Below are 5594 nucleotides of genomic sequence, written 5' to 3'. Positions count from 1 at the left end.
TGTTTGTTTAGGGGCCACACCCGGATGTGGTCAGGGGTGACTCCTGGCAGTGTTTAGGGCTCCCTGTAGTGCCAGGAATTGAACCCAGGCAAAGCATGCCTTCAGCCAGTTGAGCTATCTCTCAGCCCCCACTCCAGGGCTTTTAACCACTAGTTTCCCCTTGCATGGGGATGGGGCATTAGAATACATGGTATTCTTTTTTTTTTTTTTTTCTTTTTGGGTCACACCCGGCGATGCACAGGGGTTACTCCTGGCTCTGCACTCAGGAATTGGGGACCATATGGGATGCTGGGATTCGAACCCAGGTCGGCTGCGTGCAAGGCAAACACCCTACCCGCTGTGCTATCACTCCAACACCTAGAATGCATGGTATTCTAGCATGTATCTACATGTATTAGAATACATGGTATCTAACTTGCGATACATGGTGTCTAACTTGAAAAGTCACCAGATTTATTTTGAAGCATCAGTACTAAGAAGCAAGAGTTTGGGTCTCCAAGGCAGGGGACATTGGTTAGAAGCCGAGAACGTCTTGCTAAAGCGTTGTTGTCTTTGCCGGGCGACCTGGACAGAGCCCTGACCCCGGAGGGCAAGTGGAGGGCAGTGCCCCGCCTTCCTCCTCACTGACTCACTCCTCCCATCCAAGTGAACAACTCTGGCTGCACATGGGTGCCTGAGCAGTGAGGGCCAGGGGTCACACGGCAGTGAGCTCAGCTTGAGTGCGGGAGAGGAGAGCTGGGCTGTGTGTGTGAGCACCGCCACCCGCAGACACGTGGCTGTGGTCACTGGACTCGGAGGAGGACAGTGCATGACCCTGCCAGAAATGAAGAGACCTGGGGCCCGAGTGATAAGACAGTGGGGAGGGCTTTTGCCTTGCACATGGCTGACCCGGGTTCGATACCCAGCACTCCATATGGTCCCCAAGCACCGAGGGGAGTGATCCTTGAGCAAAGAGCCAAGAGTTAACCTTGAGCATTGCCAGGTGTGGCCCCCAAACAAACAAACAAAAAACATCACAATGCAGGGAGCAGGTTCGAGAGCTGTTGAGCGGATGCCTGCCTCCCTCCTGGCTCCGTTCCACAGTTGCTCTGAGATGGTAAGTTGTGGGGTGCCGAGACGCAGCCTTGGGGCTGACTTCCCTAAGGTCACCCAGCGAGGGCAGGGCCTGGACGAGGCTCATTCCCCATCTGTGCATGCAAGCTCAGCTCTCGGGCCTTCTCCTGCCGGGACGTGCCTGTTCTTTCGAAGAGGAAGCCCCAAGTCCCCCTGGGAAGATTGCGCTCCCCTCGGCCGCCCCCTTTCCAGACTGAGCTGTGTGAACCAGCGTGGCGCTGCAGCCTCCTGGGCACTTCAGATCCTTCCAGCTCCCTGATGAATCGGGGTGTGGGGGGGCAGCCACTCGCCCCGTCCCGATGGCACTAGCCAGGCCATCCCTGACGCTTCCCAGGCTGCTCCAGCTGCTGTGGAAGCTGGCGCTAGGCGGCAGCCTGGGCCGCGGGAGGGCCTGGGGGACGGGAGGACTCCCAGAGAGACCCGGCACGTTCCACTGTCATCAGAGCTTGACGGGACCGAGGGCCTGCAGTGTCCCCGTGCTCCAGCACACCCTGCAGAACCTGGGTGCGTGGACACTTCCCCAGGCCACGGAGCCAGTCCTGTGCAGAATTAGCTCCTGTCGGAGCCACCCTGTCTGCATGGGCGCGGGGGAAAGCCGCACAGGACAGAGGCTCGAGACTAGACCTGGGTCGGCGCTGTGAGGTCTTTGTTTCCTTTGGAACTTAGGGCCTTGCACATGCAAGGCAGGTCTACCACTGAGTTCCATCCCTATTAATAAGATGAGATTAAAGAAAATAATAATAGCTATTATTACTATCTGGAAGTTACTGGTGCCCGCTCGAGCAAATCCGTGGGCAACGGGATGACAGCGATACAGTGATTACTATCTGTGTGTCGGTGGTGCTTGGGCACACTCAGTGGTGCTCAGGGCTTCCTCCTGGCTCTGTACTCGGGGATCACTCTTGGTGGGCTCGAAGGACCAGCTGTGGTGCTGGGGATCAAACCTGGGTTGGCCATGTGAGGGACAAGCACCCCGCCTGCGGTACTGTTGTTCCAGCCCGACAGGTGAGATTTAGAGGTTACTCACGGGCGGCCAGCAGAGGAGCAAGAGCGAGGGAGACTCCGTTTTCCTGGAGAGAGAAGGGGACAGGAACCTCTGAAGGCTGTGGCCGCACACGGGGTCCTGTGACTCAGCTCTCTGGGAAGAGGCCGGCTAGAAACACGCCTCCCTCCCTGTTGGGCCTGAGCGGCGGGCGGACCCGCCAGCTTCCTGACACGTGGGCTCAGGTGAGTGTTGTCAGAGCAGCAGCAGCAGTGCTCAGGGGTTCCCTGTTGGCCTGGCCGCCCTTTCCCGCTGCCCCCAGCTGGTCTGGATGCGCTCCTCGGCCACACCGGCCGTGAGGTGTGCAGGGCTGCGTTTCCGGGGGGGCTTCTGACCTCGCCTTCAGGTGAGCTCCCGCTAGAGCCACCCCTGGGGCCCAGCAGAGTCGTCGCTGGGCTCGGCTTGTCCTGGGTGCCATGTGCCGCCTCAGTTGGGAGAGTCCTGCGGCTGCTTGCTGCGTCTGCGGGGCAGGGCCATGTCTGAATTCCCTGGGCTCCGGCCACCGTAAAGCCTCGAATGCTTGGGTCTCACCCAAGGGCCTGACCTTTGCTCGCCTCACCTGTTGGATTGGCCAGGGCAGCACAAGCATGACTTGGCCCCACATTCCCTTACAGGTGGCCTAGGAGGGCGCAGGGCCGGGTGCCGGGTGCGACTTCTTGTTTATGGCGGAGTATATGGCTTCTCGTTCCCAGCTTCCTCTTCCTGGCTGGTCCCAGGCTTGGGGACAGTGGCCGGGGCACCCGGCCAGAGTATGCCCTGTCAGGTACTGTCAGCTCTTCGGCAAGCCCCCCGGCCCTCCTCCTCACCTAGAGAAGGCCCTGGGTTATTGGTGTTGTTCTTGGCGGACCACCGGGGCCCGCAGCAAACAGGGAGGCGAGTGTGCAGCCGGCCTGGGCCTGTTTGTGTTGGCCTGGGCAGGCGGGGGATTAGCTCAGCTGGGCTGCTAATTGCCTTCGAAGTGCTGGGCCTGGATGCTGACAAGGGCTGGGCCCCTAGGCCCCTCCTCCCCGGCCGGCACTATGCCAGGCTTGGGGGTCTGGCCCAGAAGGGCCCCTGCTCTCCCTGTCAGCGCCTGCTTTGCCTAGGCCCTGGAGAGGCGGGCAGGGGGTCACCAGGGCCGGCGGCTCAGGAAGGAGTGGGGGAGACACTATGAAGTCATCGCCTGGCCGGGCCACTCCACCCCTCCCCCACGTCACGGAGACACCCCCCCTCGTGGAGTCAGCGCCTTTTCCTGAAGTTCAGCACTTTCTCTCCTTGCTGGGAGGCTGGGCGCCTCCAGGCCCTTCCTGTCAGCGTGTCCTTCTGTCCCGGGGTCTGTCCTTCCTCACCCTCGCTGCCGTACAGCCTTTCCTGTCTCTCCCAGGTGCCCAGCCCCTGTGCTTCCTTCCACCCGCCGGCGTCCTGGGCTTCTCGGCTCACGACACACTCGAAACCCTGCCCTTGGTCTACCCGGGCCTGCTGGCTGTCAGGAAGGGGCTGGGCGGAGTCCGCTCCATCACCCCAGTCCTGAGACCCTCAGGCCTGAGCCTGGCCCCGGCCTGGAGTCCGGACAGGACCCGCCCAGGTGCCCAGAGCCCCTTGCCCCCAGGTGCCGCTCCTCAGGTCCCACCCGCTCTGACTGTCCGCCCGGCCTCCTGCTTCTCTGCAGACCCTCTCACTCTTCTGTCAGGGCCTCGGCCCCCGGCCCCGGGCGAGTGTTTCCTGCTGGGTCTGCCCTCAGCTCTGCCTGCTCTGCCCTCTGGGTGGGGCCAGGGCACCCGCTCTCAGCCCCTAATGATCCATACCCTCTGTTCCCATCTCATCTCATCTCATCTTACCTCCCGGCTTCTCAGTTTTAGAGTCACCCTCTCCTCCACCCTGAAAAGGGAAAACCCATGCACGGTCACCTGCCAGGCTTTATATTTGTCATCTTACCTGACAGCCCCAAGAAGTAATTTTGATTTTGGCGGGGGAGTGGTATAGGGGAGGTTTGGGCCACACCCAACAGTACTCAGGACTTACTCCTGACTCTGCACTCAGGGATCACTCGAGGCGAGCTCGGGTACCGTACATGATGCCAGGGATTGAGCCCCAGTTGCAGTCACGCAAGGCAGGCACCTCACCCACCGTACTGTCACTTTGGCCCAGTAGGTTTGATTCTGAGTGATTTAGTCTCTTACTGTTCAGTCCCATTTGAAGGTGGTGTAGGGACAAGGTGGAGCTGGGGTACGGTGACCACCCCCTGTTACAGATAAAGAAAATGGGTCTCAGAAGGGGATAATGAATCTTTTGAGATACTGTATAGCGAAGAAGAGTCAGAGCCGGGATCCCAACTCACTTCTGCCTGACCCAAAGCCCAGGACTTCTTACAGATCTAGAAACCAGTTGGACATGGACACCTCAATGTCTTTGCTACCCTCATGGATTCTTCCTCTCACCTTGCTTCTCTCTGCCCTTGACCCCAGCGGATGCTGCAGTGTCCTTTTCTGTCCAGCCTTACTTGGCCTTGTCCCCTGTGTTTCTCTCTTCCCACTGTCTGTGGGTACTGCTGCGTTCCTCTAAGCCCTTCCTCAGGTTCCTTGGCCCCAGGAAACGTAAAGTTTATGGCAGCCTGGGAGGAACTGCTGTGTGAGGGGACAGGTGTGGCATGAGGGTAAGGGTTGAGGTCTTCATCCCCCTGGACCACGGTTCCTGAACACTGGCCCTGTGTCTCCTCATCAGCATGGCTTTATTTACACATTCTCCTTGCCTGTGGGACTCCTCGGGTCTGGGATTCAATCCTGACCCCAACTTCCAGCTCAGACTATCTGGATCCCCGCGTCCTAGCTGGGATTTGGTTCTTTTCCATCTTTCCCCTTTCCCCTGCATTGCCACCTGCCTCTCCAGAGTGTCCTCTCTCGCCAGAATCATCTGTCTTAGAAAGGCTTGGGCCAGTTCATTAGGTCTAAGCTGGGCTAGATGCCTTGTTACGGGCTGGTGGTGGGGGGCGGGGTGTGTGTGTGTGTGTGTGTTTTGGGTCAGTTCATTAGGTGAAAGCTGGGCTAGTTGCTTTCTTACAGTATGTGTATGTGTGTGTGTGTGTGTGTGTGTGTGTGTATTTGTGACTTACCTCATACTCTTCAGTTATTCAGAAAGTAAGAGGCCACAGGCAAGGGGAACCCCATCTCTAAAATTTACTACTATAGGGGCTAGAGGGATAGCACAGCGGGTAGGGCGTTTGCCTTGCACGCGGCCGACCTGGGTTCAAATCCCAGCATCCCATATGGTCCCCTGAGCACAGCCAGGGGTAATTCCTGAATGCAGAGCCAGGAGTAACCCCTGTGCATCGCCAGGTGTGACCCAAAAAAGCAAAATAACTAAATAAATAAATAAAATTTACTACTATTTATCTGCTTTCCACATGTCCTTCCCCAAGTCTCTTCTTCCTCTTCTGGGGGGAAAGAAATAAATCGCTGCCACA

Source organism: Sorex araneus, chromosome 5 (genome assembly GCF_027595985.1).
Source record: "Sorex araneus isolate mSorAra2 chromosome 5, mSorAra2.pri, whole genome shotgun sequence".
Lineage (NCBI taxonomy): Eukaryota > Metazoa > Chordata > Mammalia > Eulipotyphla > Soricidae > Sorex > Sorex araneus.
This window is presented reverse-complemented; position numbering follows the sequence as displayed.